Source organism: Hylobates moloch, unplaced genomic scaffold (assembly GCF_009828535.3).
Source record: "Hylobates moloch isolate HMO894 unplaced genomic scaffold, HMol_V3 SCAFFOLD_2, whole genome shotgun sequence".
Lineage (NCBI taxonomy): Eukaryota > Metazoa > Chordata > Mammalia > Primates > Hylobatidae > Hylobates > Hylobates moloch.
The window spans coordinates 43257514-43280917 of NW_026652277.1; the positions used below are offsets into that span (position 1 = coordinate 43257514).

At 37.8% G+C, this 23404-nt stretch overlaps 1 long non-coding RNA gene across 1 annotated transcript in view; it reads right to left on the reverse strand.

Annotated features, from left to right (window-relative positions):
• Positions 1–23176, reverse strand: part of LOC131381526 (uncharacterized) — a 45152-nt gene extending 21976 nt beyond the window's left edge. Inside the window, exons 1-2 of the long non-coding RNA XR_009210337.1 lie at positions 22780–23176; positions 19782–19830 (exon numbers count right to left, since the gene is read on the reverse strand). This is a non-coding gene — a long non-coding RNA (uncharacterized LOC131381526). The remainder of the gene's footprint in view (positions 1–19781; positions 19831–22779) is intronic.
• Positions 23177–23404: the final 228 nt, after the last annotated feature.

The window sequence follows — 23404 nt, forward strand, 5'->3', positions numbered from 1 at the left end:
GAAAGAAAGAAAGAAAGAAAGAAAGAAAGAAAGAAAGAAAGAAAGAAGAAAGAAAGAGAGAACGGGCCATCAATATGAAAGGACAGAGGGAGTCTTCCAGTCCAGGGCTCGGGAAAGGAAGAGCTTGGCTGGTGATATGGTGTGGCTATGTCCCCACCTAAATCTCATCTTGAATTGTAGCTCCCATAATCCCCATGTGACATGGGAGGGACCCAGTGGAAGGTAATTGAATCATAGGGGCAGGTTTTTCCTGTGCTGTTCTTGTGATAATGAATAAGTCTTATGAGATCTGATGGTTTTATAAAGGGCAGTTCCCCTGCACACTCTCTCTTGCCTGCTGCCATGTAAGATGTGCACTTGCTCCTCCTTCACATTCCACCATGATTGTGAGGCTTCCCCAGCTATGTGGAACTATGAGTCCATTAAACTTCTTTTTCTTTATTAAATTACCCAGCCTCTGGTATGTCTTATTAGCAATGTAAGAACAGACTAATACAGCTGGCTAAAGGAAATGAAGGAGACACTGCATGAATGGCTGGAACAGAGACAGATATGGGGAGGGTGGGAGGAGAGGAAGCTGGGGAGATGGAAGTAGTAATACAAGACCTTGCAGGTTATGGTAAGAAATTTGGACTTAATTCTAAATGTAATAGAAGCCATTAAAGGGCGTTTAGCAGGAGCAGGACATGATAAGGCTCAAATTCTTAAAAGAACACTGTCAATGTGGTGTGGTGAACGCGCTGGAGATAAAAAAATGTAGCTAAGAAGACACAGGGAGACTGCAGGGGTGATATCAGTATCCAGGTGAGAGATGATGATAGCTGGACTAGGGCTGTGCCTGAGGAATGGGCAGATGATTTTGAAGATAGACTGACTGGACTTTGCAATGGATTATATTGAGGAAAAAAAAGATGGAGGAATCAAGAATGACTCCAAAGGTTCCGATTCAAATGTTTAGGTGGATGTTTACTGAGATAGAGTCCCCTAGTAATCACAGGCTTCAGGGAGAAAATTAAGAACTCAGCTTGGGACAGGTTAACTTGAGATGCCTGAGCAACTTGAAGTGAAAAGTTGGCAGCTGGAGGGCAGGCGAATAAACTCTAATGACACTTCTGCTGGGCTGCACTAATCATCAGAAACTTCGCACACAGGGTTGCCTGGAGCCCCAGCTACTCCTAAGCAAGGTAAGGGAATGAGGGAGTGGTCAGCAGAAGGAAACTCCATATTTTATTTAATCAAATTACATACACTTTGTTGCATTTGACTTGGCAACTCCAAGGTGAACTGCTGCCAAGTCAAATTTTTATCCAGATAATGAACTGGATCTATTGCTACCACATCTGCTTCCTGTTTGTTGTAAGCAGGGAAGTTATCCAAGGTAGAACAACAGACAACATCATAGAAAGGGAAGCAGCTGGTATTGCCTGCTCCAATAGTGAGAAATCTGAGATGGGAAAGCCATACTTTTTTAAAAGTCAGAGAAGACTAAGATGTAAGATAATGTTGCCCCTCTCATTTTTGGAGGGATGTCATTCAGCATTAAGAAGAAAGCAGGAGTCTGAGAGAATGTAATTGATAGAAGGTCAGGGAGATCAAGAACTGTGCCACCTGGAGCACTTCAGAACTCCCTAGGAAGCCAGACTCTCCTGTCTTATTTTAATATCTAGGGGCATCTGTACCAGTCTCCCTAAAGCATAAAGCATCTCTTTTTATAATGGGGCAATAAAGCATTTAGACAACTGTTCAAAAACGAGGCCACTGGATGGTTTCAAGCTTGCGTTTGCTGTACAGCTGAGGAGAAACATTTAGAATGTTCTACTTTTGTCACAATCCCTATATTTGCCATCCCTTTTACACATAAAAAAAAAATTGAGGCTCAGAGAGGTTGAGATATGTGCCGAAGGTTATAAATCTAGTGAATGGCAGAGGTAGAATTTAATCCAGGTTGATCTGATTTTCATGTCCCAATGTTATTAATGAGAATGTGTCTCAAATAAATGAGCCAAGGAGAAAATTGAAGGAAAAAGTAGATCATTAATCAATAAAATTTCCTATTGTTTTTCACCTTAGCAGCCATTTCTGCAACTTTGTTTTAATAGTAATCACTCCTACCTTCTACTCACTAAAAATATACCATAAATATTATTTTTAAATCACAAATATGAAATACTGAAGAAAAAAATTATCTCCAACAAGCAAAATATAAGAGGATTTCAAAAAGAGGGAGGAAAGTTAGAATTAAAAAATAAAAATATAATTATAACTTTATTTCTCAACATAAGCTCCATTAAGTTTATGACACTTTTGTAAGAGTGATACCAGCCTTTTGGTCCATCCCTATAGAGCTGAGGGTCCTGGGACTTTAACCATGTTGATGCAGGCTTTTTTACATTATTAAAGGAAGAAAAATGTGTGCCTTTTAAATACTTTTTAAGATTAGGGCAGGAAAGGAGTTAAAAAAAAAGCCAATTCAAGACTATAAGCTGAATTCCTAATGATTTCCATCAAAACTCACATAATTGTTCTTGCTTGATGAGAAGAATAAATGGTGACATTGTCATGGTGGGGAAGGACTCTCTGGTATAGCTTTCCCAGACATTTTTCTGCTAAAGCTTTGGATGACTTTCTCAAAACACTCTGATAATGAGCAGGTGTTTTCATCTGGGGGCCCTCAAGAAGGTCAACAAGCAAAGTGCCTTGAGCATCCCAAAAAAGCTGATGCCATGACTTTGCTCTTGGCTGGTCCACTTTTGCTTTGATGGGACTACTTCTACTTCTTGGTAGCCATTGCTTTGGTTGTGCTTTGTCTTCAGGATTGTACTGATAAAGCCACGTTTCATCTCCTGTTACAATTATTTGAAAAAATGCTTCAAGATCTTGAGCCCACTTGTTTAAAATTTCCATTGAAAGCTCTGCTCTTGTCTGCAGCTTACCTGGGCACAATGCTTTTGGCATCTATTGAGTGGAAAGTCTTCTCACCTTTAATTTTTCAGTCAGAACTGTGTAAGATGAACAATTGAGGTGTCAATGGTGTTGGTTTTTGTTTCTGCTGTTAATCATCAGTCCTCTTCAATTAGGACATAAACAAGCTTAATCTTATCCTTACAAATTATGTGGGTGGTCTGCCACTGTGGACTTCATCTTTGATATCACCTCTTCTCTTCCTAAAAGGAGTTATCTATATGTAAACTGCTGCTTTCTTTGAGTCATTGTTTCCATAAACTTTTTTAAAGCATCAATGATTTCACCATTCTTCCACCTAAGTTTCACCATAAATTTTATGTTTGTTCTTGCTTTGATTTTAGCAGAATTCACATTGCTCTGAATGGGTCTTTTTCAAACTTATGTCTTATTCTTGTTAGTGCCTCAAACTAGATTCTGTTCAGACATATTATAACAAGTTAGTACAAGTTTATTTTGGTGCAAAAAAAGTTGAAATCTATGCACAGTTTTGTCAAAATACACATTTACCTGAACTTTGTGAAGTCTCCTTATACAATGGTAAAAGAAATATATAAATAGAAAATATATTTTAAATTAGATAGCAGCTGGTATTCTTTGACATCTAGATTGAAGAATGAAATGTACGTATTGCTTATTTTTAGGACAGCAAGCAATTAATCGCCTCATTTCCAATAAAAAAAAGTCATGAAAATGAAAGTAAGAAAATTTCAAGATGATGCCTAGGAGCAGTCTATATTTCACTCTAATTATTGGTGTATTTGTTATTTCCTGGACTCAGAGTATTCCCTGATGCCTTTGCTTTTGCTCAAGCTATTTATTCTCCCTATAATGCCCATATTCTCTTTTATCTTTCATAACTTCATGTACCAAAATTGGACCTATCTGCAATGACTACTGTAGGGGCCAAGGAAAAAACTTTCCCTTTGTCCTCTGAAGGTTAGCTGAAAAATCAACTGACAAAAGGCAGATTAATTGGGAAAAGGGCATACAAATTTATTAATATGCACACAGGGGAGAAGCTCAGAGTGATTGACCATCCCACAACAAGGTTTAGAAGCTCGTATACCATCTTGAGGTTACAGAAAGAGTAGGAGATGGATTGTAGCAAAACAGGTAGATAATACCTGTCTAGCAAGGTGGTCTTGTAATGTAAATGAAATCTCACAGGTAGCAGGCTTCAGAAAGAATAGATAGTAAATATTTATTTTAGACCTTTAAAGGTATCAGACTCTTTTACTCCTTCCTAGATCCAGACAAGGGAAATCTTCAGAGAAATCCTGGCTATATCAATGCAGATTCTGCATAGATGCAAATCTCCCCTGCAAAAGACAGCTTTGCAGGATGACTTCTGTTTGCTGGCTTCCTAAACAACCATCTCAAAATATGTCAAAAATATATTTTAGGGTAAAATATTTTTATTTCCTTCATTACTCAAATGAGAATTCTTCCATAGGCACTTGCACTAATAACAGATATAAAAGAACATTTTCATTATTTTGTCTATCTTCCCATAACACCTTGCATTATATAGCATTCGTCTTGACTCTTCCTTCTCAAGTGAAAGCCTCTTGAGAGCAGAAGTCATATTTTCTGCATCTTTGTGTCCCTCCCCTTTCTTCTGAATGCTAGACATGCTTCACCATAAAGGGAATACAAAGAGGTCAGTATATGAAATCATCTCATTGTAACAGTGAGAGAAATCTGACATCACTGACTTCATCTTGCTTCTATCCTCACAGGCTAACTGCCTTTGCTTATTCCTACATGTAGGCCAAACTAATCATGGAAAGAGTTTAGATATTTTAACTTTAGAACTAATGACTATTTCTCTTTGAAAGAGGCCTGTGAGGAGATAAGGAAGTATGCATACAACTAACAATTCTGTTCAAGATTTATAGAAACAAGGTGGACCTGACAAGCAGTTAACCACAAACAAGTTTTGCAACCTCTTCAAACCCCTCCTGATGCCCAGATGTCCATAGGCACCAGTTACCTTTTGACTTTAACCCCCTCTTTTTCCCCCCTCCCCTAACATAAAAGGAGCCTAAAATTCTATTAACTTAGTATGGTTCTTTAGGGCATTAGTCCTTTATCTTCTTGGCTTACTAGCTCTCTGAAATAAAGTCACTTTACTTGCCTCAACACCTTGTCGCTCAACTTATTGGCTTTCTTGCAGCAAGGAGTATAAGCTTTTAACAGCATCATAAGGGCTTAAAACATTCTAAAAACTAGAATGCATAGAAGATTTTTAAAAGATACTTTTGGATTCTCATTGAAACTAGTATCATTGCTCTCCTGCAGAAGTAATATAGCCTTGAGTCTTATAAATCATCCCAAGGTAAATTTAATTTAGTCAATTAGTCTTTTCTAGATAAAGAAAAAAAATTGACAGAAAGCCTCTATTTAGGACTCAGAGAATCTCCTGTGGGTCTACGGAAAGATATACATCAAGATAGTCAGAATATAGAACGCTTTCTGTGTCCACTGTTTGTCCTCTGAACAATTTCCCCTTCCTTGCTTTTTTTATTGTCTTTTAAAGGAAAAGATCAAAAGCAAAATTAATTGATGGATTATTATTTAAAATAAAGGAGAAAACAGTAACAAGTAAGGGTATAGCAACAACCCCTCCAACTTGGTAAACAAAATTGCCCTAAGTATCCAACAAGAATCTTTATGGGAATTGGAAATCATTAAATAAAATATATCACACCTTGAGTGTCAAATGAGGTTTAATTCAGAATTTATTCATAAGAGAGGATCATGGAAAAAGCATTGAAGGCTAACTTCCTTGGTCAGACAGAAACCAGGAACAGATTTTAGAGACTCATAAACCTAATGATAACAGCACTCACAGAATTGGCAAGCACCCTGGGACTACACTACATGGCCAGTGGAAAGGAAAATCAAGTTGAGAATGGAAATAAGAGGAAGTAGAATCATTAGGAATAACAGTAATCATTAACATGCACTGAGCAGTTACTATGTACCAGGCACTGGGCTAAGGGCTTTATTTACATTATTTCATTCTCTTACCACTTAACTTGTCTCCATTTTTATTTTTTTCTCCTGAAAGCTTATTCTCTTGATGCCTGAATGATGTTTTAAAATGTAAATATGAGCTTACCGCCCCCTCAAAATCCTCCAAAGCCTTCTAATCACGTCTTCCAAAGCCTTCTAATCACCCAAGATGTGGTATATTTTATTTAATGATTTCCAATTCCCATAAAGATTCTTGTTGGATTCTTACGGCAATTTTGTTTACCAAGTTGGAGTGGTTGTTGCCATACCCTTATTTTCTGATTTTCTATTGTTTTATTCCTTTATTTTAAAGAATAATCAGTCAATTAATTTTGCTTTTGACATTTTTCTTTAAAAGGCAATAGGAAAAACAACGAAGGGGGAATTGTTCTGAGGACAAGAACACTATAGGGAGAAGAAATAGCTTGAGCAAAGCAAAGGCATCAGATGGCTTACTGGCATGAATGATCTAGCCACCTGCTGACCCCAAGTTCATTTTCTAAAATTTCACAACCTCAGTGAGACTTCCACACTGTCCTTTCTAAATTATCACATCCATCTCGCTCTCTTTCTTTTTTCTTTCTTCCTTTTTTTTTTTTTTTTTTGAGACAAGGTCTCACTCTGTCACCCAGGCTAGAGTGCAGAGGTGTGATCTTGGCTCACTGAAATCTTTGCCTCCTGAGCTCAAGTGATCCTCCCACCTCAGCCTCCCAAGTAGCTGGGACCACAGGTGCACACTACCATGACTGGATAATTTTTTGTGTGTTTTTTGTAGAGATTTGGTTTCACCATGTTGCTCAGGCTGGCCTAAAACTCCTGGGCTGAAAGCGATCCACCTGCCTCAGCCTCCCAAAGTGCTGGATTACAGGTGTGAACCCCTACGCCCAGCCTCATCCATCCCTTTTTCTATCCCCATACTCTACTTAATAGCACTTATCAGTACTTGAGATTATAGTATATAAAATCAATTATTATTAATCATGGTACTTATGTTCTATAAAGTTTCTGTGAATACTGCATTAGCAAACACTGAACCATTGCTCCTAAGACAAATATAGGGTGAGGTTCCTACGAGTCTCCGGAGACAAAACGTTTGTCAATTGATCAATATATAACCTTGTTTTGCGTGTGTTTCTGTTGAAAGATGTGATTTAATATATATTGTTGATTCATTAACATTGAACTCCTAGCCAACAGCATTATAACTTATACCAGAAAGCAGCTTATCTAACACACATATTCTCTCTGTTTAAGGCACATCACAGCCTTGTTGTGCTTAGGAACACTAGACAGCACTTCAGCACTACTCTCAGGGGGCGGTGTAAACAGCAAAATCAACAGAAAGTACAAAAATGTGAAAAATGTTGCACCAAGTAGAACACACAAAAAAGCCCACTTTACATTACGAGGATTAAAACAAGAATGCAGAGAGCATGGCCTTGACTAACTTCAGCTGAGAATGTGTGCATAGAGTGACTCAAATTTTTTGTTATTCTGCGCTGATGTGTGAAAGAACACAAAGGTGTTATAATTGTTAATTTTGGAGATTACAAGTATACTTTAGCAAGTAGATGAATTAGCAAGCACAGAATCTGCAAATAATGAACACTGGCTGTATTTATTCATTCATGTTGTATTATGTATCCCCCCGTTTTTGATATCTAAGCAAGCTCTACAATAGCAAAGATGTTTTCTGGTTTGCTTTTACTTCAGCATCTAGACCAGCACTGTCCACAAGAAATGTAATGTGTGTGCACCACAAATGTGAGCTCGTTATATAATTTTAAATGTTTCAGTAAACACACTAAAAAAGAAACATGAAATTAATTTTCATAACTTATTAATTTGCCATAATATATCCAAAATATTATTTGAACATCTAGTAAGTAGCAAAGTATTAACATAATATTTTACTTCCTTTATTTCAAATCTTTGAAATCCACATATATTTTATACTTACAGCACACTTCAATTTGGACTAGACACATTTTAGGTGCTCAATAGCTGCATGTGGTTAGTGGCTTATCATATTAGGCAGCGCAGGTCTAGAACAATGACTGGTACATACTAAGTCCCCAGTAAACATTGATGAGTGAATTCATTTATTAATTGCTTCTAAATCCCAGACACTGGGCCAAGAAGTTTACATCCTTTACATCACTTAATCCACACAGCCACCCTTCTTTCAGCTATAGTTACCCTCATTTTACACACTTAGTAATAGAGATGCACTAAATTGCCCACAGTCACATAGAATTCCAGAACAAGGAAGGGCTTGAATATCCAACCATCTGACCAAATCTAATGTCTCCAAATATGTCTTCATTAAAAGGCACTAATACAGTTTTACTTACAATATCCATTAAAATATTAGTTGAATATTTTTGACTATGGGAGGGACTACATGGTTCTAGAAGAATTTCAAGTTTGGCCAAATACAGAGTGCGTAACTTACTATTTTAAAAACTAGGTAATGCTAATGAACATAATTATTATATGCTTGAGTGATGAAGCATATTGTCACTCAAGAGCCTATCTATCTGCTCTCTCCATAACTTACCAGAGACTAATTAGAAAGACAGTAGCAGTAGGCTTTGGGGCATGAAGCACCAGGCATCTTGCACTATCGTTGCTACAACCTGAGATGCTTTGCACTATTGCAGGGAATGACGTGGAAAAATGCATTGCTATCCTTGGAAACCACATGGTTTTCCCTCATTCTCAAAATCTGTGAAAGACCTCTTGCTCTTTTTCCTCATACATGAAGCAAACATTACATTTTTATACAAATTTATGAAGTAAAAAATACTGCATGACATCTATTGAATGGCAATGTAATAATCAATTCACAATATTTACCTTCTTATGATTCCAAAAACAACTCAGGGCAGCTTAATCAATTAATAAGAATAGCCCATCACTGCTTAACACAAACAACTTATTTTTTCTGCTCCAATCCTGCTTGCATAAAAATCTGCAAGATTAATCAGAGGTAATTTACTAGAGAGCAAAAAATGGAGACAAAAGAAGGTTACTCAGTCAGAGCAGCCACAGAATAATAAAGCTCATTTTGTTTCTGTTTAAATTGAAGAGCTCTTGGTATCAGACTAAAAATTGCAAATCATGTTTTCAATTTCCCCGAAGCCAGACTCTGATTACAGCAAATGTTACACCACTGGATTTCCTCGGTTGGCAGAATGTTACACACTCATAGAAAAAGTAACCTGGACACTTCAGTCCATGAAGAGGGCTCCACACTCCAGGCCTCTGCCTCTAAAATAAGCAACATGCAACAGGCACTGCTACAGAACTTCAAATGTACTCCCTAAGTCATATTTTCCTACAGTGAAAGAGCTTTTAAATAGAAAAGACAATCAGCACTGTTTTCCTAATTCACATATTGTTTCTGTGTTGGGTTTTTGTTTTCATTTTGCCTTAAATAGTCTCTCTCTGAATGTGGAATTCCAAAGAAATAAACCATATATGTCTCCCAGATATCATCACCAAAGCAACTAGAGCTGAGCCACATGTTCGCATTCGGGTTTAAAATATTCTAACATGATGAGAAGAAATGGTCCATCTTCTTCGAGAAGATCATAATGTTTTAGGGAAATATCTAAGAAAGAAATGACTGGAGTTGCTGGAATTTCAATGCAAATGAGAGAGGTATGCATTTAGAAGTGGCGGTGCTGAGAAAAAATTAGTCCAACATAGATTTTATTTTGATTCCATTGGTTTTGGAAAATTTCCCAGTATGAAACTAAAAAACAAGTCCCATGAAAGTTGTTTTAAAAATTCAAATGTGTATAAGGTGGCAAAATATATGCTATAATGTGACCGTTCAATAGGCAATTTTGGTCAGGACACAGAAAATAGAGCAGAGCCCAACAGGGGAGGAAAACATTGTTCCTTTGGAGGTCAGATAGTGAAAGTGGAAAGGAAGGACAAGCTAGCATGGTTGGAGGCCATAGGGAGGCCTAGAAGAGAAATGAAAACAGACAGCTCTGGAAGGATCAGCATTCCAAACCTGCACCAGCCTTGGCTGCAGAGTCACTAGCTAAATTGGCTACATGCCACAATGCCCAATCTGCATTTCCTTATGTTGATGATATCCCTCATTTAACAATGTGTGTTCCAACATTCCTCACAAGACCTTCTGTAATATCTTCCCTAAGTCCTCTCTGTCAAAGTTATTGTGATCACCATGCATATAACTGAGGTTTGAGAAGCTGTGCTGTGAATGTAAAATATACTTCCTTCAGACAAAGACTTTCCTCCATTATTCACTCATTCATTTACTAAATAAATATTTATTGATGTGCCTTCCATGTGCCAGTTACTGTTGGAGGGTCAGGCATACAGAAGTTCATGCCACAAACACAGCTCTTGACATTCTGGCACTTCCTTTCTTGATGGGGAAGACAGATATTAAATAAGACAACATGTAAATAATATAATTCCAGACAATGAAACACCAGTGTCAAGAATCAGATCCAGGCAGTGGTGTAGCTCAGACTGGTTAACTCTTTCAAATTCCTTAGAAGCCTTGAGGTCTCCCACCTTGCTCTAGCATGGATTAGGTCTCATTTGATCTAACGTATACAGAGTATCCTGAATGTCGGTGCCAACCCTACAAAAGAGCTGACACAAAGTAGCAATACAATGCAGGGCAAAACTGATGACAGTATGATCAGGGAAGGGGACAGGATGACCAGGAAGCATGCTAAGAAAATAGACAGTGGTGGTGGTAGAGGGTGGAGGTTGTATTTTAAGTAGGGAGGCCAAGGAAGGCTTCTGAGGCACTGATACTTGAGAACAGAAGTCTCATGGTGCAAAGCTCTGGAGGAAAACTGATAGAAGCAGAAGAATCTCGAGCCCACATAGAGTTTCAGGTAGTCAAGGAACTGTAAGAAAGCCAAGGAGTTTAGATTATGATGAGCAAGGAGAATCAGCAAAAGAAGACGAGGTCAGAAGGCAGATCACGCAGAATCTTGTACACCATGGTAAGAAGTGGGGTGTTAATTTTAAATGTAGTGGAATGCCTTAGAGGGTATTAAATTGGAGTAAGTTGATGTGATTCAAAACAGTTAAACTCTTCAGATGAGGATGGCACAAAAGGAGGACATAACCAACAATCATTTCTCTGTTGTAAGTTGACATCAGCCCTGGAAGTAGAGAAAAGTAGAACAGGGAACAGGCAGATTATGCAAAAAGGCGCTGTAGAAAAGATTTGAGAATTATCCAAAGCCAGTGACCTAGGTCAAGTGATAGAGCAGTATTATGGAACAGACACGCTTTTTCAAATATGTAGTGCTCAGGGAAGATAATGTAGTATCAACATGTCATGAAGTCTGCTGGGTCTTGTCAAATCTCGTGGCCATTGCTCACTCTTGCTGCTTCACGTAGGAAGAAATGCCACCTCCAGAAAAAACTAGAAACACATCTTTAGTAACTAGGATATGTTGGGATCAGAAACTGAAATGTTTAGATTGAAAGGTGTTGATTCTCTGGTTACTTTCTGTAGCAGCTAGGGTGGAGTTTCCTTGGACCTTCCTTCAATACATACTGCTGCAAGTTTCTCTCCTGCTGCAGTGCCTTCTGGTCCCCTGCAGAGACCCCTCTCTCACCTGCTGTCCCCAGGTAACCCCCAGCCAATGACATGCATGGTAGAGGGACTGAGACCTGCCAATTCCTACCCAATGTAAGACTTCTCTAATGGGTACTTTCTGCTCTAGAGAAACTGCCCAGTGGCTGGCCAAAATGCTCTCAGACCTGGCACCACACTCTGAAGCTCTTTCTACCCAATTCTCCTCCCATCATCCTTTCTTTTCACAGGATTCAGACCTGAATTGCCCTGTGAAGGTTTTTTCTACTCCTGTTGCTGCTCCTCTTTATCTTTCATGGACAAAACTTATAATAAATCTCTCATATCCCTAACTCCATCTTGGCATCTGCTTCTCAGAGAACATGAGATGACACAGAAACTGACACGCTTCCACTAAAAGTTGGAAGTGGAATGTGAATTGCAAGCAGAAACGTGGCCTTGTGGTGAACAGCCCACGTGCCCTGTCTTTTGTCCCTGTATTTTGACACAATTATTCATACTAATAGGATAGAGGCACAAAGCCAAATGTTCTAGGAGCTACAGGAGCTTTAAAAAATATGTTTGATGCATTCAAGGGGATATGAGAAAGAAGGGCCTCTTAGGGAAAGAAGGAATTCATAGCAAGAGAAAGGCTTAAGATGAAAACAGTTATGAAAAAGGAACTGAATACAATGGGAAAATAATATGAAAATCCCCCAAATACAGCAACAAATTTCAAGTCAAGTCAGCGTTGGTGGCAATCAAAAAACAAAACATTAAAGGTGGAAAACTGCATTAAATGATATTAACAACCAAATTAATAGATAAAATAAAATAAGAGAAAAAACAGAGAAGCCAACCTATAAATCATGCATATTACTAAAGGCCAAATATGAGAATTGGAAATGTAATAACAGTATACAAGTAAATCATTGCTGAACTGAATGGAAGCCGTGTAGGTACAATGAAAACCTTCATTGTGTTCCATGGAAAATTAATTTTAATATAGATACATTATAGCAATTTTAATTTCAAGTATAAAGAAAGAAGGTTAACAATCACCCACCCAAGGGAGGAAAAAAGAGATTTACCTACAAAGCACAAAAATTAGGCTGGCTTCAACATATGTGGTAGCTAATCACCATAAAAAATATAATCACTCTTACTGGTAATTCAACAAATTTGTAGCAAGTAGCAAAGTCTTACATCTCCTTATGTTTTTAATGATGGAAAGGAATATGTTAAGTATTTTCAAAACTGCTCTTGAAAGTAGATTTTGTGACAAAATATTAATTTGGTTTCATTCATCAACATTTCACTTAATTCTACTTCTGGCAATCACATCTAATGAAATAATGTGAAATACAAACCAATATTTAGGCATAAATATTTATGCCTAAATATTTACTAGGACAACATTAAGTTGTCCTAGTAAAAATGGAAGCAATGTCAACATCCAAAATAAAGAAAACTTTAAATAAACGATAATACATGATTATAATGGAATACTTTGCAGCTTTTAAAATAATATTCATAAGAAATTTAAATAACAAGGAAATGTTTTAATATTATAATCTAATGATAAGACAGAAAACAGGACGTAAAGCTATCTTGCTATCTATGTACAGGCCTATTTCAGAGATATTGTTAATTGAGTGCCAGGACACTGCAATAAGGCAAATATTACAATAAAGCAAAACACGCAAACTTTTTGGTTTCCCAGTGCATCTGAAAGTTACGTTTACACTATACTATAGCCTATTAACTGTGCAATTTATTATATTTAAAACAACAATGTAAATATCTTAATTTAAAAATACTTTATTGATAAAAGTTGCTAAAGATCATCTGAGCCTTCAGAAAGTCATAAACTTTTTGCTGGTGGAGGGTCTTGTCTTGATGTTGATGGCTGCTGACTGATCACAGCGGCGGTTACTGAAGGCTGTGGTAGCTGTGGCAATTTCTTAAAATAAGACAACAATAAAGTTTGCTGCATCCATTGACTCTTCCTTTCATGAAAGATTTCTCTGTAGCTTGTGAGGCTATTTGATAGCATTTTACCCACAGTAGAACTTCTTTCAAAATGGAGTCAATCCTTTCAAACCCTGCCACTGCTTTTCCAACAAAGCTTATGTAATATTCTAAAGTCTTTTTCATCATTTTAACAATGTTCATGGCATCTTCACTCAGAGTAGATTCTATTTCAAGAAACCGCTTCCTTTGCTCATCCATAAGAAGCCACCCCTCATCTGTTGAAGTTTTGTCATAAGATTACAGCAATTCAGTCACATCTTCAGGCTCTACTACTAATTCTAGTTCTCCTACTATTTCTGCCATATCTACAGTTACTTCCCCATCTTATGACCCTCAAAATCATCCATGAGGATTGGAACCAACTTCTTCCAAATTCCTGTTAATGTTGATATTTTGACTTCCTCTCATGAATCAGGAATGTTCTGAATGGCAACTAGAATGGTGAATCCTTTCCTGAAGGTTTTCAATGTACTTTGCCTAGATCAAGCAGAGGAATCACTCTCTATGGAAACTATAGGTTTACAAATTGTATTTCTTAAATAAGAGAACTTGAATGTCAAAATTACTTCTTAATCCATGGACTGAAGAATGGATATTCTGTCAGAAAGCATGAAACAACTTTAATCTCCTTGTACCTCTCCATCAGAGCTCTTGTTTGACCAGATGCCTTGTCAATGAGCAATAATATTTTGATAGGTATCTTTTTTTCTGAGCAGTAGGTCTCAACAGTATGCTTAAAATATTCAGTAACCCACAATATGGACAGATGTGCTGTCACACACACTTTGTTGTTCCATGTATTGAGCACAGGCAGAGTAAATTATCACGTAATTCTAAAGAGCCCTGGGATATTCAGAATGGTAAATGAGCACTGGCTTCAACTTAAAGTCACCAGCTGCATTAGTCCTTAACAAGCAAATCAGCCTGTCCTTGGAAGCTTTGAAGCAAACCAGTGACTTCTCCTCTCTAACTATAAAAGTCCTGCATGGCATCTTCTCCCAATAGAAAGCTGTTTTGTCTACATTGAAGTCTGGTTTTTGGTGTAGCTAATGATCTTAACTAGATCTTCTGATAACTTGGCTGCAGCTTCTACATACCTTTTGCTATTTCACTGGGTATTTTTATGTTATAGAGATGGCTCCTTTTATTATTGTTCATGAACTAACCCCTACTAGCTTCCAGTTTTTCTTCTGCAGCTTCTTTACCTCTCTCAGCCTTCACAGAATTGAAGAGAGTTGGAATTCTTGCTCTAGATTAGGCTTTGGCTTAAGAAAATGTGGCTGGTTTGATCTTCTATCCAGACACTCAAACTTCTCCATATCAGCAATAAAGTTGTTTTGCTTTCTTACTGTTCTTGTATTCACTGAAATAGCACTTTTAATTTCCTTCAAGGACTTTACCTTTGTATTCACAACTTGACTAACTGGCACAAGAGACCTAGCTTTTGCCTATCTCAGCTTTTCAAGGACTTTACCTTTGTATTCACAACCTGACTAACTGTTTGGCACAAGAGACCTAGCTTTTGCCTGTCTCAGCTTTCGACATATCTTGCTCACTAAGCTTACTCATCTCGAGCTTTTGATTTACAGTGCAAGACCTGTGACTCTTCCTTTAGCTTGAACACTTTGAGTTTATGGTAGGGTTATTAATTGGCCTCGTTTCAATATTGTTATGTCTCAGGGAATAGGAAGGCCCAAGGGTCGATGGAGAAGTCAGAACACATACAACATTAATCAATTAAGTTTGCAACTTTATATGGACATGGTTTGTGGTGTCCCAAAACAATTACAATAGTAACGCCAAAGATCACTGATCATAGTTCACCATAACAGATATAAGAATAATGAAAAAGTTTGGAACATTCCAAGAATTACCCAAATGTAACACAGACATAAAGTGAGCAGATGCTGTTGGAAAAATGGTGCTGGTAGACTTGCCCATTGTGAGGTTGCCATAAACCTTTGAGTTGTAAAAATTACAGTATCTATGAGGTGCAATAAAGTGAAGTACAATAAAACATGATGTGCCTACATATGTAAGGATGTTTGTGAGTGGGTAAGTACATATATATTTTATCAGTGATCATTAATCTTAATTATAGAAAAGCATACATCAGAATGTTATCTGGCATAGGAACACTAACTTTTTTGTTTCCAAATTTTTATACTTTTCTGTACTCTCAAATTCTACTTCTAAAAAAGAATGTGCTCATTCCATAATCAAAATTTTAAATTTTGTACGTATTTATTTTTTAAGGTCCTTGGATATTTCAGAAAAGATAATACTGAAGTAGAATTTTCAAAATTATAAGGTAGAGGTCGCAAGCTAGTGACCTGTGAGTTAGATTTAGACTACAGATCTGTTTTTGTTTCATTCATGGTGTGTTTTTGTAAGTTGATTTTGTTCCCAATATTAAAATGTAGAAAAATTTTTTATAAAAATCCCGATATCTGTCCTTTCTAGGAAAATGAGAATATCTCATCATGCTTGGCCTGAATGCCCACAGGGCAGCCATCGCTGCTGAATAGCCGCTGGTCCCTTTAAATGGGGCGTGAGCTTGCCTGACCCAGCCTGCTTCCCTCATTCATGTTACCTGCCCTGACCCTCATAGGCTTTTGACTTTGCTAGGAATGCTTTGGAAATGTAAAGCATTATTAACACCACTGTATTCTATATAGTGAATGCCACTTCCTGGCCGCTGACTACCAAGCTCAGCTGTTTGGCAGCCTGGAGTGGAGCACATTCACTGCCATGAGGGCTTTGCGTGTAACAGGTGCGTGCTCCTCATCTCAAGACTTCCAAGCTGCTCTACCGTCTGTCTCTCTTCTCCAGTGTCAGTGTTTGTTACATATCATCAACATACCCAATCCTAATCTGTGGCTAAGTCACTCCATCATGGCTGGATTCCATTACTCTTTGCTTCCATTTCTTTACAATGTTTCATTTTTTGTTGCTTAAGCTTCCAATTTCTTCTGAAGTGCTTTTTGATTTTTATGTAGACTGGCTTTTATAGAGCATCCCAGCCAATTAAAGCATTTTTCCTTCACTTTAAACTGTCCAGTTACACTTTATTTATTTAGTCATTCAACAAACAGTAACAGTATAGTGTTAGGACATAGCAGTGGAAAGACAGACAAGCCTCTGCTGTCTCCACCTCTGGTGCAGTTACATTTTATGGGAAAGGAAGACAGACAACTAAGAAGTGGACAAATTAAATAATTTCAGAGTGATACGCATGCTATGAAAATAAAACAGTATGATATAAACTAAAGACTATTTTATATTAAATGGATAATGGAGGTCTCTCTGAGATCGTCCCCTCTGAGTTGAATGACAACAGCAAGTTATTGGAAGACCTGGAAGGAGAAGATTGCAAGATGAGAGAAGAGCCAGTATGAAGGCAGTAAACTGAGTGCTTGACGAAAAGCCAAAAAGAGAAACAGAAAGAGGTCGCTGTGGCTGAATCACCATGGAAGGAGGAGGGGAGGAAGAGATGAGGCCAGTCAGCTGGGAAGGGCCAGTTCAAGAAGGTGGAGCCTTGCAGGTACTGTTAAGATATTTAGATTTTCTTCTGAATGCAATGAGAAGCCATTGGAGAGTTTGCAGAGAGGCCATTTTGGAGGCTGTCGCAATTGCTCCATTGAGAAATGATGATGGTTTGGACCAAGGTGGTATATTAATGGGATTCTTAAGATTAATAGGATTCTGAATCTTTAGAATTTTATCAGGTATAGTCATTTTTCCCTGAGTCTTCAAATGCTATTTACTCACTACCAAAGAGATTTTTTTTTTCTTAGCTATTAGTCTAGAAGTTGGAAAGTTATGAAAGGCTGCATTTTGAAGAGCTTATGTTTCACTGTACTTGAGGGAATAAATTACTGCATTTCCTTGACTCTAAGATGCCATTTATTGAAGATGAGCCATTATTTTAGGTACTATTAAGAAAAAATGTTACCAGTTAAACTATAATACAAGGCTTGCTTATTATACAAAAATTTTGTTTCACACTTAATGAAAGCGTCCTTTTAACATTATTTAGACATAGGTTTATTTTTCACATTTCTGTTTTCACTTTTCTCCACATGCAATAAATTTTAATTGCAAAGCTAAAGTACACTGTAATCTTTTTGGAGACATTAGCAATGGCAATTAAAATCAGCATGTGTGATATCAGTAATGCACATAACTCAACTGAAGTGGCTATGAAAATATGTAAATCTATTTCTGCATTCATGCACTTAAAGTCAATGAAAGCCCATGCTAACTGCCCCCATGACCAACAAGGATTGGAAAACACTTTCATTTGTAAGACACATCCTGATCTTGAAGATGTTAAAATATAACTAAAATATGCATCTTATGATTGATGATGCAGTAGTAGTAGAAAATTTTCTTAATAAACAAAAATACAAATAGGGCTGGGATTGAGTCTCTTGATTTATTGCTGCTCCACTCTGCAATTTATCTTTCCAATAATCATAAAACTTGCATCTACCACAAATTTCAAAAACACTCCCACCCATAGACATAGTTACATCCTCATATGTACATACTTGTACACATATATTCACATAATAATTTAAAGTGTTCTAAAAATGTGAGGATAGATTGAAAAAATAAATTTTCCAGCTGGGCACGGTGGCTCATGCCTGTAATCCCAGCACTTTGGGAGGCTGAGGCAGGTGGATCACCTGAGGTCAGTAGTTTGAGACCAGCCTGGCCAACATAGTGAAACCTCATCTCTACTAAAAATACAAAAAAAAAAAAAAAAAAAAAAAGCTGGGCATGGTGGTGGGCTAGCTGTAATCCCAGCTACTAGGGAGGCTGAGGCAGGAGAATCACTCGAACCCAGGAGGGAGAGGTTGCAGTGAGCTGAGATTGTGCCATTGCACTCTAGCCTGGGCAACAGAGCAAGACTTCAACTCAAAAAGAAAAAGAAAAAAAAGAAAAAGAAAAAATAGATTTCCCTTCTTCCTCTCTTAGTGCAATAGCCAGTTGAGCCCCCACTTCAATGTTTCACTCCATCATTTATCTGCTCTGGTTCCCAGGGCAGGTTTCTCTCTGGGATTGAGAGGATTATGGTTATTTATTTATTTTTTTTTTATTAAGAAACAATTCTGTCACTAGGGGCCCAAGCAAGATTTTTGTTTGCTTATTTTAAGGGAGCTTCCTCCAAAAAAAGCTAGACATAATAAGAAGAAAGTTTTTCTTTATAGTTAAAGAGAAGTTTGCTGAAAAAAAAAAGTCCCATCTGCTGTCAGCACAAAGTTCTTCAATGTATATGGGAACATTGTTGTAGATTAAATTACATCCCTGAAAAAGATATGTTCAAATCCTGACACCCGTATCTGTGATCATGACCTATTTTGGAAATAGTGTCTTTGCAGATGTAATAAAGTTAAGATGAGGCCATACTAGATTAAGGTGGATCTTGATTCAACGACTCTTGACATTGAATTTGGCCACAGATCCAGGGAGAAGGCCACGTGACTAGAGAGGCAGAGATAGGAGTGAGGCATCTACTAATCAAGGAGCACAAAGGATGGTGGGCACCCACCAGAAGCCAGAAGAGTCAAGGGAGGATTTGCCCAAAGCCTTCAGAGGAAGCATGGCCCCATTGAAACCTTGATTTTGGATTTCTAGCCCTCACAACTATGAGACAACAATTTTCTGTTGTTTTAAGCCATCTGAATTTGTGGTAGTTTGTTAAGGCAGCCCTAGGAAATTAATACACACTGTAAAGAAAGCTCTCTGCACCCAGGTGAGAAGCCCAGCTGGAGTTCTGGTAGCACAGACCGCAGCCCTTCCCATGTGGTCCAGAGGAGCTGGCAGCCATTGAAGACAGTCACCCTAGAAGAGCAAAGCTACTACACGCACTGGAGCACAAGACTTGCAGAGTGACAGGAGGCCGCTTTAATTACATGACGGGTGACTTGCTACTCCTCTCCCTTCAGAACTGACCTGAAACGGCCTCTCCCCAAAGACAACTTCATGAACTACCTAATCTAATTTATCCCCACTTTATGAATTACTGTCCATTTTCGCACCTGACTTTTTACTTAGGGAGTTCCAAATTGTAACTTTTTTTTCTTTTTCCTCTTCTAGACTGAACTCCCTGAGAGTCTAGTCCACTATAGATCCCTAACACATAGAAAAATGTCTGATAATTGCATGTACTCACAAGGTATTTCTTGAGTGAATGAAGGCACCCATCCTTTGGGAGGATCTATCTGAAAGAGACAAAAGGAAGGATCACTCTTTAGCCCTGTGTCTTGGCAGGTGAAGTTCTGTTAGTTCACAATATAATGGAGCCTAGAGAATATGCTGATCAGGTCCTGACTGCTTGGACCATTCCTGAAGTCCCTGGAGTTCACACTGATCTGACCCAGATCCTTTAGAAAGACACATACAAAGTGGATCATGTTTAGCGGTGAGTGCTAAGGGGAGACAGAATAATGCCACAGAATGCCACAAAAAAAGGAAAATCTTTTCAGAACTAAAACATTTGGTACTATAATAATTATCTTCAACTGTAAAAAGTATAAGTGTAGAGAATACAGTTGTTTTGATATTTTTATCCTGTTTCTTCGGAGGGCAAAACAGATATCAATGAGTAGAAGTTATAAGATAGAAAAATTTGAAGGAATTTTCAAGCAGTTAGGTGTCAGTAGATAATAAAGTTTGTATCAGTGACATTTCAGTTGCAGTTAAATAATCTTTTATCAAGGAAAATATTAAAAAAGATACAAATATCTAATAAGAGTGAGATGGAGACAGTAGTTGGATTAAATAGTTGCAGAAATCCATTCCAATCATGCAAATTTATGCTTCTGTGAAACTGGATACATAAAGCTTAAGTATATTTAGGTTATTTTACTTAAAAGTACGAATAAAATCTGAGTGAGTTTTTTGGGTTTTTTTTGGGTTTTTTTTGGGTTTTTTTTGTTCTTTTTTTTTTTACTTTTATCACATTGTTTTGAAACCAATGAGGTTTAGTATTAGTCACATCTTTTTTTTTTAGTACTTTTCTATTCCTCCACTTATAAAATTTGATTACGTGCCTCTGCTAACACAATTTTAATAGAGTTCTTTTGCACCCTGCTGCTTTATTGCCAAACATATTGTGAGATACTTACAAAGCACAAAGTGCTTCAGGTTCATTTTAGAGGACACTTTGAGGTCAGGAAGTAATCCACTCAATAAATGAAGCCTCACTGTAGTTTAATGACTTAACAAATGTGGCTTAGCAAGTCTTAAGTGGGGCAGGGATTACAATCTGTGTCTGCAGATCTGCTCCACAACACAAGCATTCTTTGCTAGGAGAGGAGGGAGTTTGGTTTCCTGACTTGCCAATTTCAGGAGCTTACCAAAATGATGAAGTCTCGGGGAAGAATGGCAGGAAATTTTAATTTATCCATTTTAAGAGAGCACATCTGGAAGATACTGAAAGTAAACCTGTCACTTGGCAAAATAAGGAAATCAAGATGTTCTGAGAAATGATGACATTTCATCTAGTACTAACCAAAATTACAGAATAAAAATGACGAATGTCTTAATTATCTTGAAATGGAAAGCATAGTGAATTGTAGGAAAATAACAGATTGAAGATACATTCTTGTCTACATCCACATTATATTTCTTGGATGATGCGCCATTTATATAACCACACATTGGTTGCTGGAGACAGCATTGTAGAAATAGGTTTAATATTACTTGGAAATTTTGACATCTAAGGTTGGCTACAAACACAAATCATCATTGGGCTTTCTCATGTCTCAATTTCCATTTAATTGGGAAGGGAGTTAAATCATCTTCACCAAGCTATGCCTGTAATTGAATATATAAATAATTGTATGGTGTATGAGGTGCATAGTGCTTTATTAATGGGGAGAGAAAATGGGGGTAGGCAATGGAGGGTCATAGAAATAAAATTTGTAAAAAGCCATCCACAAAGTTTACACTTAGCAAAATTTGATTCGTGAATCACATTCTGGAGGGTTTTTTTTCTTTTCAAACAAAAGTTCCCGTGGCTATTTACTGATCTGGGTTTTTTTAAGTGCTGTCAATATAGAATCACGTCCCTAACAAGACAGCCCCTCAGTGCTGCCCTGAACAGCCACCAGGAAACAATTAATGATGCCGCTCTTACCCGTCAGCTAACCCACGGTATCCATTATCTGATTAGTACATTTCAAACAAAATCAAATCTTGGTAATTCCGTCAAAATGATTTATCACATAGAAATGATACTGAACCTACATGAGGTATTTTCATTGTCCCACAGCAATGCAGGCCTGCAGCAGTTACTACAGCTTTCTAGTAATGATCACAGTAGGCCCATGTCAGTGGTACACAAAAGGTTACTTTGTTGTCATCAATTCCTAAGTGAGTTTCTTAGCTACTTATGATTCTCATAGGGCTGCACACTAAATCTTGGGGGTTGAAGCCATAGCTGATAAGACTGTTGAGTCATATTTGTGTTTATTTCAAAAGCAATTATAATGATTTATGCTTAGGAAGAAAATATAATAAAGGGAGACTCCCAGGTCTCCATCTCCTCACAACCATAAATTTTAATTGCCTGTTTTTTTATTCAAAATGCAATCAAAGAACCTACGTATTTTCTCAAAGCTGACTGCACATATCAGAATCTAAAATAACATGTTAAAATATTTGCTGAGGCAGATCTTTGTTCTAAATACACAATTCAATAATGTGATTAGGTCAAGTTAATTAGCTAACCACCAGCTCAGAAACAAAACCTTTAGTTGTCAAGTAGATTCTTCTTATGTGAGTACTAAGCTATTGGAGCTATTTAAATTTTTATTTAGAAATTCAAAGTGGTTATTTTAAAGCTTCCATTTTGCTTGAGCCATTTATACTTGGCATAGCAGAGAAATATGTTTTTAAAAATATGATTGGTTCATTTAGAGAATAATTATTGAGTGGCAGATATTTTACAGACATTTTTCTCCTTATAGTATTAACAATGAAAATGTAAACACCCTTGGGGTACTCACAATCTAAATACAACAGACTGGAGAAATTCTAGAATAGAGGCATGTCCATTGTCCCACAGGGGCATAACATTATAAATGAAATAGAAAAGTGTTGAATATAGGCTGCAAATGGAAGGAATTAGCCCTAAGCCTCTATTTGGAGCCTTATATTTAAGGTACCTCTGTGTCCGGAATTGGTGGGTTCTTGGTCTCACTGACTTCAAGAATGAAGCCGCGGACCCTCGCGGTGAGTGTTACAGTTCTAAAGGCGGCGTGTCCGGAGTTTGTTCCTTCCGATGTTCGGATGTGTTCGGAGTTTCCTCCTTCCGGTGGGTTCGTGGTCTCGCCGGCTCAGGAGTGAAGCTGCGGACCTTCGCAGTGAGTGTTACAGCTCCTAAGGCGGCACGTCTGGAGTTGTTCGTTCCTCCCGGTGGGCTCGTGGTCTCGCTGGCGTCAGGAGTGAAGCTGCAGACCTTCGAGGTGAGTGTTACAGCTCATAAAAGCATTGTGGACCCAAAGAGTGAGCAGTAGCGAGATTTATTGCAAAGAGCCAAAAAACAAACCTTCCACAGTGTAGAACGGGACCCAAGCGGGTTGCCGTTGCTGGCTCGGGCAGCCTGCTTTTATTCTCTTATCTGGCCCCACCCACCTCCTGCTGATTGGTAGAGCCCAGTGGTCTGTTTTGACAGGGCACTAATTGGTGCGTTTACAATCCCTGAGCTAGACATAAAGGTTCTCCACGTCCCCATCAGATCAGTTAGATACAGAGTATGGACACAAAGGTTCTCCAAGGCCCCACCAGAGC